This window comes from Panthera leo, chromosome C1 (genome assembly GCF_018350215.1).
Source record: "Panthera leo isolate Ple1 chromosome C1, P.leo_Ple1_pat1.1, whole genome shotgun sequence".
NCBI lineage: Eukaryota > Metazoa > Chordata > Mammalia > Carnivora > Felidae > Panthera > Panthera leo.
In genome coordinates this window covers 33,134,472-33,146,788 of record NC_056686.1, presented here as the reverse complement: position 1 = coordinate 33,146,788, position 12,317 = coordinate 33,134,472, and positions in this window count along the sequence as shown.

Genomic DNA, 12,317 nt, shown 5'->3' with positions numbered 1-12,317 from the left:
CCATGTGTATTCTCTTGAGGCTCACGGTCCACCAGAGGCTTGGGATATGGTAGGAAAACGTTGGGATGGAAATGTGCGGGCTGTTCCCCGTGAGTTTCGGGGATGGGCTGCAAGAGAGACGAGCTGCATGCCAGTGAGTGGGGGGTGGGGGGCTGACAGCTGCAGGAACAAGCTTCACTCTGGTCCTTTGTGAAGGGATGTCCTTTCTGCCTATAGCCAGGGGTTGGAGAGGGGAGAGGTAATCCACGCACAGAGCCCAATACACCGATTAACAGCACAGTGGGATCCTAGCAATGGGTAGATGTCTGGGGAAAGTTAGAGGGCTATAAGGCTGGGAGAGTTTGGGAAGCCTGATCCCTCAGGCCTCTCCCGAAGCAACCTTTCTCAAACGTCTACATCAAGGTCACCCGGGCTGCCAACTTAAGGCAGGGCCAACTTTCCAGGCCTCCTGACCGGGCTGCTGTTTACTGTCCCAGCCTCAGGGCTAGAGGACCTGGCAGAGCCCCAGGAAGGGGGTCAAAGGACGCGATCCTAAAGATTTTGCTAAGGCTTATTAGCAGAGTTCTCCCAAGAATGAAACTGGCAGGCCATAAGATACGGTTTGCGGAGGACCTGTGCTCTCTGCTGGTGAGGAAAGCCGAAGGAGCATGGCAACCGAAGGTGTTCAGCTTAGGGGAGTGAGCCTGGGGCACCGGAGGAGCTGACCCGGGGACCCATCCGTTGCCTGCATCCGAGAACATGGATATGGACTGAGTATTAGGTGATGTCAAGGAATGATGTTTTGTGTTGTGTGTATTGTTAATTTTGTGTGATAATGACACGGGGTTGTGTGTGTGTGTGTTTTTAATTTTGCTCTCTTAGAGGCGTACACTGAAATGATAAAATGGCTGGATTTGCTTTCAAATAGTCCAAGAACAGAAAGGTCAGGGGCAGGGGAAGTTTGGTAAATGCCAGTGATGCTTCGGGGTTCACTCTGCTCTGTTTGTGTGTACGTTTGCAAGTGAAAAAAAAAAAAAAGCTGAACATACCTGTAAGTTTTGCTGGTTGAACAATTTAATCACCCCTCACTGACCCCTGGAGTAAGGGTGAGGAATACTCTAGAGACTTGCTAACCCCGGACTCTGTTAGACTCTCAGGCTCCACCCCAGACTGGGTAACGTGCTCTGCATTTTCATGAGATCTCCGGGTGGTTTGGGTGCACACTGAAATTTGGGAAGCACTGATCTAGGCTCGTGAGGGAAGAGCCGTGGGGTGTGTTGGTCTCTTCCATGGTTTGACTACCAGATACAATGAACGCAGTTCAATTTATGATTTCGTCTAGAGTTGGCAAGATTATAGGAAGCCACAGCTAAACCTGATCCAGGCAAAACTGGAAATGAACGGGTAACAACCCAAAGTAGTGCTTCCAGACTTTTTCTCCTCATAGAGCACATTAAAATAATATTTGGCTCAATTTACAGAACACTACCGTTTTATTGTTGACAATGCCCCTGTTCAAAACAGCTAAAAATGTTGGGGAAAGGGTAAAGAATTCTTCAAAGGGCATCAAAGGGCTGACACAATGCTATGGAATCACCAAGTCAAAATCCGAGAAGCACTCCCTTTTGTCCACACGGTGGCCCACTTAGTCACCACGAAGCCGAGTTGTCCATGGCTTCCAGGTTCGAGGATGAGTTACGTATAAAGGGACCGAACAAATAATAAACATACTGAAGATGATGGGAGCCAGGCTCCTTTCTCACTGTCAGAGGATCGATTTATGAAGATGGAAATGGGGAAGATTTGAATAAATCTTATGGTACTGGATTGGAACTGGGGGTATCTAGATGAACACCTGGCTTTTAATATATTTAGATAAATATCAAAATGGCTATAGTTGCATATCTGTATGTACATGTGTGTGAAATACGTATGTACGTATGTCTGAGTTCTATCCCCTAGAAAAGCCTAGAGGCAATGCCATCCCAGTCGCAAGGCATACACACTTTGATTTCTGAATACCACTCTCTGATAATAGATATCAAGGCTCCATGGAGAAATGGCTGATTTGAGGACTGGGGTAAAGAAAGTTCAAAGTCAGCCTGGAGAATCTTGATGTCCCAGAAAGTAAGAAAGTGTTCAAGGAATAATGGAGACATGTCCAAAGGATACAGAAGCCAGATTAAAGGGATTTCTATTCGCTTTATCCGCGACAATTTGAGCATCAAAATAATAGTAGTAATGGATTTGAATTCAGTGAATAAACATAGGAATCTGCTAGGGGCGCCTGGGTGGCTCAGTTGATTGAGCGTCTGACTTCAGCTCAGGTCATGATCTCGCGGTCTGTGAGTTGGAGCCCCGCGTCGGGCTCCGTGCTGACGGCTCAGAGCCTGGAGCCTGTTTCACATTCTGTGTCTCCCTCTCTCTCTCCCCCTCCCCCGCTCATTCTCTCTCTCTCTCTCTCTCTCTCTCTCTCTGTCAAAAATAAATAAAACATTAAAAAATTTTTTTTTAAATAAAAAAAAATAGGAATCTGCTAGTCCATATTGATGTGAATAATTAAATAAATGGAGAAAAAGGTCTACAGTGAAATGACAACTAATATAATTTATTAACTAGTAAGTGTAATGGGCAAGTCAAAATTGTGCGTCCCTTGATACAATGCACTGAGAACACAGCATCATTTCTGTGATATTCCTGCTAAAGGTGCACAAACTGAACCTACTTCCGACAAGACCGAAAAATCCAAAGTAACTGCCTGCACTCTTCAAAACTGTCCACATGATGAAAGACAAGAAAAGACTGAGGAGATTGAAGAGATACTACAACTAAATGCAATGAGTGATCCTGGATTGGATCCTGGACCTATAAAGGACATTCTTTTTTTTTTTTTTTTAATTAATGTTTATTTATTTTTGAAGGAGAGAGAGACAGAGTGTAAGTGGGGGAGGGGCAGAAAGAGAGAGACACACACAGAATCTGAAGCAGACTCCAGGCTCTGAGCCGTCAGCACAGAGCCCTACGTGGGGCTTGAACTCACAAACCGCGAGATCATGACCTGAGCCAAAGTCGGACACTCAAACAACTGAGCCACCCAGGCGCCCCTATAAAGGACATTCTTGGGACAACTAGTGAAATTTGGTGTCTGTGGTTTAGATGGTAGTACCATTTCAAAGTTAGTTTTCTGAATTTGATAGTTTCCTGTAGTTTCGCAGGACAGTGTCCTTATATTTTAGGAAACACACACTGAAGTGCTAAGAGGGTAATGAAGCATCAGAAAAAAATATGCATAGATACACCTGAAGAGGGTTACAAGGCAGATATCTGCGGTATAATGTTAATCGGACAATGTAAGTGAAGGGCATACTGGAGTTCTTAAAATAGTTCTTGCAACTTTTCTTAAATTTGAAATTATTTCAAATAGAAAGATTAAAAAAAAAGTCTAAGGGAAAGCTAGTACACAGAGATGCTGATCTCAGAAGGTACTTGAAAACCTACACAAACTTAGATTCCTTCCAAGATGGTGCTGGAAAGCTTTGGGCTCACCTACGGTGACAAGCGAAAATCTGTATTTTGCCATCATTTTTGAAAGATGTTTTCACTGGGTATAGAATTTAGGGTTGACTCTCCTCCTTTCAGTACTATATAGATGTCATCCTAGTGCCTTCTAGCTTATGCAGTTTTTATTTTTATTTTTTATTTTAGAGAGAGTGTGGGTGGGTGGAGGGGGACAGAGGGAGAGAGAGAGAATCCTAAGCAGCCTCCATGATCAGTACAGACCAAGGCAGGGCTTGATCCCACACCCCTGGGATCATGACCTGAGCCGAAATCAAGGGTCAGATGTCCAACCAAGTCACCCAGGCGCCCCATAGCTTACATAGATTTTAAATAAAAAGCTCGCTTTACTCATTTTTGTTCCTCTTTCTCTCTCTGGTTGCTTTCAAGATTTTCTCAACTTTTGGTTTTCACCAAGTTTCACTGTGAAGTGCCTGGGTATGTTTTTTTCCTTTGTGTTTATTCAGCTTGGGGGTGTTCTGAGCTTCCTGGATCTGTGGTTTATTATATTGATTTTGGAAAAATTTAGGCTGTTATTTTTTTTTTTAATTTTTTTAATGTTTATTTATTTTTGAGACAGAGAGAGACAGAGCATGAACGGGGGAGGGTCAGAGAGAGGGAGACACAGAATCTGAAACAGGCTCCAGGCTCTGAGCTGTCAGCACAGAGCCCGACGCGGGGCTCGAACTCACGGACTGTGAGATCATGACCTGAGCCGAAGTCGGACGCTTAACCGATTGAGCCACCCAGGCGCCCCAAGGCTGTTATTGTTTAAAATATTTCTTGTGTCATATTTTTCCTGTCTTCATCTGCTACTTCAATTACCTGCTTGATATTGTGGCACAGCTCTTAAATATTTTGCTCTCTTTTACTGTTTCCATGTTTTCTGTTTCAGTTTAGATAATTTCTACTGACCTGTCATCAAGAATTCTTTCTTCTGCTGTGTCATTTGATGAGCACATTGGAGCAACTCACTTCTTTTTTTCTTTTTTCAAAAAAAAATTTTTAATGTCAATTTATTTCTTTGTGTGTGTGTGTGAGAGAGAGAGAGAGAGAGAGAGAGAGAGAAAGAGAGAGAAGGGGAGGGGCAGAGAGAGGAGGAAACAGAATCCCAAGCAGGTTCCATGCTATCAGCAGAGCCCGATGCGGGGCTCGAACCCATGAACCGTGAAATCACAACCTGAGACGAAACCAAGAGTCGAACACTTAACTGACTGAGCCAGCCAGGAGCCCCACAACTCCTCATTTCTGACAGTGGGTTGCTGCTGCCTTGTGCTTAATCTGTGACCAGAGTATTTTGGGGTTCCTCAGCATTCACCACTCCCTGAATGCCTGCACCACAGAGGGAGTCCCTCTCCAAACCCTTGCCCGGTTCCTAGCAGCAGCTTGTCATTGTTTATGATGCAAGGCTCATGTTTGTGGCAGGAGAGTTTTCTCATTCCTCCTGATCCAGCCTTAGTTGTAGACAGGCCCTGTGCACCTGAGCCTTGGGGATAGGGCTTTGTCCTCCACACATAGCATCTGACCTCTGCGTTGTAATGGTGCTAGGTCTTAGGTGGGAGTGAGTTTCCTGCCCTCCCAACAGGCAGCAGACTTCTGTTTCATATCAACACAGGATCCTGGTCCTGAAAGGGTTTTCTACTTTCCTCTAGTGGCAGGCAGCATTTGTGTCTATGCACCCCAGAAGTAGGCAGCCTTTCTGTATACCAATAATGAAGCAGCAGAAAGAGAAATCAAGGAATCAATCCCATTTACAATTGCACCAAAAACCATAAAATACCTAGGAATAAATCTAACCAAAGAGGTGAAAAATCTACACACTGAAAACTGTAGAAAGCTTATGAAAGAAATTGAAGACACCAAAAAATGGAAAAATATTCCATGCTCGTGGATTGCAAGAACAAATATTATTAAAATAATCTATACTACCCAAAGAAATCTACATATTCAATGCAATCCCTACCAAAATAACACCAGCATTCTTCACAAAGCTAGAACAAACAATCCTAACATTTGCGTGGAACCAGAAAAGACCCTGAATAGCCAAGGCAATCCTGAAAAAGAAAAACAAAGACAGTATGGTATTGGCACAAAAACAGACACTTAGATCAAGGAACAGAATAGAGAACCCAGAAGTGGATCCACAAACGTTGGCCAACTGATCTTTGACAAAGCAGGAAAGAATATCCAATGGAATAAAGACAGTCTCTTCAGCAAATGGTACTGGGAAAACTGGACAGTGACAGGCGGAAGACTGAACCTGGACCACTTTCTTACACCATACACAAAAATAAACTCAAAATGGATGAAACCTAAATGTAAGACAGGAAGCCATCAAAATCCTAGAAGAGAAAGCAGGCAAAAACCTCTTTGACCTCGGCCACAGCAACTTCTTACTCAACACGTCTCTGGAGGCAAGGGAAACAAAAGCAAAAATGAACTATTGGGACCTCATCAAGATAAAAAGCTTCTGCACAGTGAAGGAAACAATCAGTGAAACTAAAAGGCAACTGACAGAATGGGAAAAGATATTTGCAAATGACATAGCAGATAGAGTTAGTATCCAAAATCTATAAAGAACTTAACAAACTCAACACCCAAAAAAACAAATAATCCAGTGAAGAAATGGGCAAAAGACATGAATAGACACTTCTCCAAAGAAGACATCCAGATGGCTAACAGACACATGAAAAAATGCTCAACATCACTCATCATCAGCAAAATACAAATCAAAACCAAATGAGATACCACCTAACACCAGAGTGGCTAAAATTAACAACTCAGACAACAATAGATGTTGACAAGGATGTGGAGGAAGAACACTTTTGCCCTGCTGGGTGGAATGCAAACTGGTGCAGTCACTCTGGAAAACAGTATGGAGGTTCCTCAAAAAATTAAAAATAGAACTACCCTACCACCCAGCGATTGTACTACTAGGTATTTATCCAAAGGATTCAGGTGTGCTGTTTCGAAGGGGCACATGTACCCGAATGTTTATAGCAGCACTATCAACAATAGCCAAAGTATGGAAAGAGCCCAATGTCCATTGACAGATGAATGGATAAAGATGTGGTATATATATACAATGGAGTATTACTCGGCAATCAAAAGAAGAAATCTTGCCATTTGCAACAATGAGGATGGAACTAGAGTGTATATGCTAAGCGAAATTAGAGAAAGACAAATATCATGACTTTACTCATATGTGGAATTTAAGATACAAAGCAGATGAACATAAGGGAAGGAAAGCAAAAATAGTATAAAAACAGGGAGGGGGACAAAACATAAGATGCTTAAATATAGAGAACAAATGGAGGGTTGCTGGAGGGGCTGAGGGTGGGGGGATGGGCTAAATGGGTAAGGGGCATTAAGGAGGATACTTGGGATGAGCACTGGGAGTTACATGTAGGGGATGAATCACTGGCGTCTACTCCTGAAATCATTAGTGCACTATATGCTAACTAACTTGGATGTAAATTTAAAAACAAACAAACAGGGGCGCCTGGGTGGCTCAGTCGGTTAAGCGTCCGACTTCAGCTCAGGTCACGATCTCGCGGTCGGTGAGTTCAAGCCCCGCGTCGGGCTCTGGGCTGATGGCTCAGAGCCTGGAACAAACAAAAGAAGTAGGCAACCTTTGTTTGGAACTTACTTCTTTGTTTTCATTGCTTTTGTATCTCCTAATATTCCAACAGGATCATTTTCTTTTGCTCGTCTGCTTGCTTGCCAATGCTCTCCATTTTTGCCTCAAAATGTCTTTTTTTTTACCTTCATATCCTAGTGTGTATAGGAATCCTAGGTTGGCAAGTATTTTCTTTCAGATCACTGAAGATAGCATTCCACAGTTTTAAGGCACCCAGTCTTTCTGTTGAGAAATCAGATGTCAGCTTTAATATCATCCCTTTCAAGTAATTTTTTTTTCCTCCTGACTCCTCTTTTGTCATCTAAAAACTGTGGTACTGTTATTGATGTGTAGATGTGGGTATTTTAAGTAGGTTTTGGACTTGACTTTCTTTTGGTGTCTCCTTCCCCCTAATTATCCCTAAGTCTCAGACATTCTCTCTTTAATTCTCTTTTTCCTTTCTTCTGTGGCTTCAGTCATAGCCTGCTTGATTTTCTTACTCTATTCTCTCTTACCTTTCTTCTCTACTTTCCAGTCTTTAAATTCTCTGTACTTCATTATATATGGTTTCCTTCAGTTATCTCCCAGCTAACGAATTCTACCTTCAGTTGCATTAACCAGCTTCTAAATCTATTGATTTCTTTGGGGTGGGTATTGTATTTTTCTGTTCTCAGATTGCCACCTGGTTAATTTTTTTAAAAATCTGCTGGTTTAATTATACAGTTTCTGGTTCCCTTCTTTATTGCAGTTTGTGAGGATTTCCATAAGAAAGTATCACAGCCTGGGTGGCGTAAGCAACAGAAATTTACTTCCTCACGTTCCTGAAGGCTAGCAGTCTAGATCAAGATCTAGGTGTTGCGGAGTTAGTTTCATTTTGAGGTTTCTCTTCTGAAATTGTAGAAGGCTGTCTTCTTCTGGTCTCTTCAATGGTCCTTCAGTTGTGTGTATGCCCATGTCCTGATCTTCTTTTTGAGGAGACCAGTCCCATTGGATTAATGTCTACCTCAATGACCGCATGTAACCTTAATTACCTGTTTAAATACTCTATGCAGAAATAGTCACATTCTGAGGTATTGAAGGTTGACTTCAATATATGAATTTGAGTGGGAGAGTGACACAATTCAGCCCACAACACCTAAAATTTTCAAGTTACTTCTTCTATCTCCACCGAATATAGTAAACGTGTTTGCTTCACATTCTGTGTCTGTTATCTTTGGCACCTGGGGTTCCTGTGGGTCCTTTTCTATTGTGTTTCAACCTTGTTCATGGTTCCTTGTCTCCTTGTAAACCTAGTTATCTTTGAATATGCACTTGATTTGGCATCTGTAAAATATGTGCAGAAATAACTTCAAGATAGGATTATATTATTTTCCTCAGATAGTATTTACTTGTGCCTGGGGGCACTAGCTATTCGGGATCACGTTTATCCATTCAAGACTTGAGATTTCTGGGTCCTCACGTGGCTCCAAGTCAGGTTGCAATGCAATCTACATGAGGGTTGGTTTAATTAGCCACTATCGTACAACCGTTGGAGGTCCCCAACTCAAAGCATAAGGTAATTTACAAGGGTTCCCACAGTTGGTGGGGCTGGACTTTTTTCCCTCCAGCACTGTACAACTGCCTCTTCCAGCTCAGCAAACATACTTTCAGATCAGCACTCGGCCTCTCAAGTTGCCTTCCAGATTTGCAAACATATCCAGGGAAAAAGTAGCCTTGAACATCATTTTGCTACGTGACCACCTTCTTCCTGAACCTCGTCTAGGAATCCCTCAAAATTTTGTTGCTTTTGATAAGATTTTAGAATATACTTTGTCTAATCTTTTTAGCTGTCTTCCACAGAATAGGTGGTCCAACATTACCACAAGTGGAAGTCCAGAGTTATCTTTTCAAAGGGCTACGATATACTTTCAGAGAACATTTAAAAATTATTACCGGGGCGTCTGGGTGGCTCAGTCAGTTAAGTGTCAGACTCTTGATTTCAGCTCAGGTCATGATCTCACAGGTAGTGGGATTGAGCCCTGCACTGGGCTCTGTGTGGAGCCTGCTCGTTCTCTCTGCCCCTCCCCTACTCATGCATGCTCTCTCTCTCTCTCAAAATAAATAGAACTTTAAAACTTAAGAAAATATATTTTAAAAATTTACATTTTTACTTCTGTGAAAGTGGTCATGATCAATCCAAATTAACACAAGAACCATTAGATATTAAAATATTTACCGGAGTTGGTTTAAAATTATACCACTTCATTTAAAAAAGTTTTTAATTTACGCATTCCAAAAATCATCTAATGAGCACATGAACCTTGCTATATGACATTCTTACAAAAATGGAAAAGATGATCTTCAAATGACAAAGCCTTATAAAATGGCCTTTATTTTATTTTATTTTATTTTTTTAACGTTTATTTATTTTTGAGACAGAGAGAGACAGAGCATGAATGGGGGAGGGTCAGAGAGAGAGAGGGAGACACAGAATCTGAAACAGGCTCCAGGCTCTGAGCTGTCAGCACAGAGCCCGACGCGGGGCTTGAACTCACGAACCGCGAGATCATGACCTGAGCCGAAGTCGGACGCTTAACCGACTGAGCCACCCAGGCGCCCCAAAATGGCCTTTAAATATCAGTTGTTTCCAGTAAAGATTTTCTTCCTTGGACAAGCCCTCTCTCCTATAAAACTGACAATGACTGCAAGACCCTAGAATCAGTTTTGTTTCCAATGTGCCCTTACACCTTTATTCAACACCTTTCCCATCATTTTTTCCAAAATTTTTAAATGGGGTAAAAGACACATAAAATTCACCATCGTAACCACTTTAAAGCATATAGTTCAGGGGCACCTGGGTGGCTCAGGTCATGATCTCGTGGTTCATGAGTTCGAGCCCCGCGTCGGGTCTGTGCTGACAGCTCAGAGCCTGGAGCCTGCTTCGGATTCTGTCTCCCTAACCCTCTCCCACTCTCATTCTCTCTCAAAAAACATAATAATAAACATAAAAGTTTTTTTTAAAAAGTATACAATTCAGTGACATTAAGTTCATTAATATTGCTGGGCCACCATCACTACCACCTGTCTCCAGAACTCTTTCCATCTTACAAAACTGAAACTCTTATATCCATTAAACGACCACTCCCCATTACCACTATTCTACTCTTTCCTCTAGTTGGACTCTAGTACCTCACATATGTGGAATCATACAGAATTTGTTTCTGTAATTTTCCAGATACAGGATTCTTCGTTTATGGTTTTTTCTCTTAGCACTTTAAATGTATCAAGCCCACTGCTCTCCGACTTTCAGTTTCTGATGAAAAACCTGCTTATAATCTTACAGAGGCTTCCCCTTGTACATGGTTGCTTCTTTCTTGCCAATCTCAAAATTCTCTCCAGCTTTCCACAGTTTGAATTAAAACGGGTCTTGGCGTGGACCTTCTTTAGTTCATCCTCCTTGGAGTCTATTAAACTTTTTGTACGGCGCTAGTCATGTCTTTCATAAAATTTAGGACATTTTCTGCCATTACTTCTTTAAATATTCTCTACCCTTTTTTCACTCTCCTTCTGGGACTCCCATGATGCGTTACCTCACAGGTCCCTTAGATTTTGTTCACTTTTCTTCAACCTATTCTTCCTGTTCTTCAGATTCAATAATTTCAATTGTCCTAGCTTCAGGCTCATGGATTCTTTATGCCCAAATTTGCCTTTGCAGGTCTCTAGTGAATTTTACATTGCAGTTATACTTTTCAGCTATAGAACTTTTATGTTTTCCATCTCTTTATTATTTCCATTTTGCACATACATTTTTAAAATATTTGTTATTCTTGAGAGAGAGAGGGAGTGCAAGCAGGGGAAGGACAGAGGTGGGGTGGGGGGAGGCGGGGGTTAGAGGAGCCTAAGTGGGCTCTAACTCCAGAATTGTGAGATCACGACCTGAGTCAGTCAGACACTCAACTGAGCCACCCAGGTGTCCCCATATATCATTTTCATTTTCTCCACATTTTCCTTTAGCTCTATGAGCATCTGTTAAGATAGTTGTTTTACAATCTTTGTCTAGTAGTTCATCCATCAGATCTTTCTCAGAAATGGTTTGCTGGTTTTACTTTTTTCCTTTGAATGGGCCAGATTTCCCATTTTCTTTATATGCTTTAGGAGTTTTGTTAAAAACAGGACCTTAGTCGGACGCTTAACCACCTGAGCCACCTAGGTGCCCCTTTAGACTTTAAGGTGTACATTTAAGGTCTTTTTAGCTCTTATCTGAGCCTGTGCCCTCCCCTGGGCATATATATATGTCTTTTTTAAAAATTTCCCCACACACTGGTTACTTTTGATTGTCCTTTAATGTCTGGCTCCTCAAAGGGGAAAAGACTAAAATCAACAAGTGGGGGAGGAATAGCCTTTTATATTCCCTAAAATTTACATTAGCTGGAGGGGAGGGACTTACACTAATGGGGAGAGAAGACAGAACAGTAATGGCTGTGGCCTGGGTCTACGTTTCCTTGACCAGAAGCAGCAGTGAACAATCAGAACACAGAGCCCCCATATTTGGAGGACAGACTCCTCATTGCTCTCTGGCTCCTGTAAGCTACTCCAGGAAGAACATGTGCACAACCGCCTGCCACGGGGCTGGGCTGGGTGAGGGATGGGTAGCCGAAGCTTAGCTAAGAGCTGAATTCCCCCAAATTAATCTCATTTTGCCATCTATGCCTTCCCTGAATGTTTCAAGCCTTCAAGAATCCAGTTCCAAAATAATTACATCAAATGAATTCTGCCAGTGTACTTGTTGTCAGGGGAGGGGGACAGATTCCTGGTGCTTCATACTCTGTCCCTGATTTTGAATTCCCAGAATTCAGATTCTGTTCCCAGAATCATCCTTTTACTTTTCTCCTCCTTACTTTTCTATGATGCTCATTTAGTCTGGGTCCTTCAAGCAGTAGACCCCCATATAGGATTAAGCATGCAAGGATGAGGGAAACACCTGTGAGAGAAAATGGGGAGTGGAGAGAGCCATCAGACAGGACCTCAGTGAAATAATATCAGGTGGAAGCATCTTAGACCATCATGGAAAACTTAGCAAGGCCATCAGGGGAGTTCTTGAGCCAAAGTCAGCTGTCAGAGGAGCCCTATCTTCCATGAACAGGTCAGGTCTGCCTTAGAATCTCTGCCAGGTCACTCCCTTGCT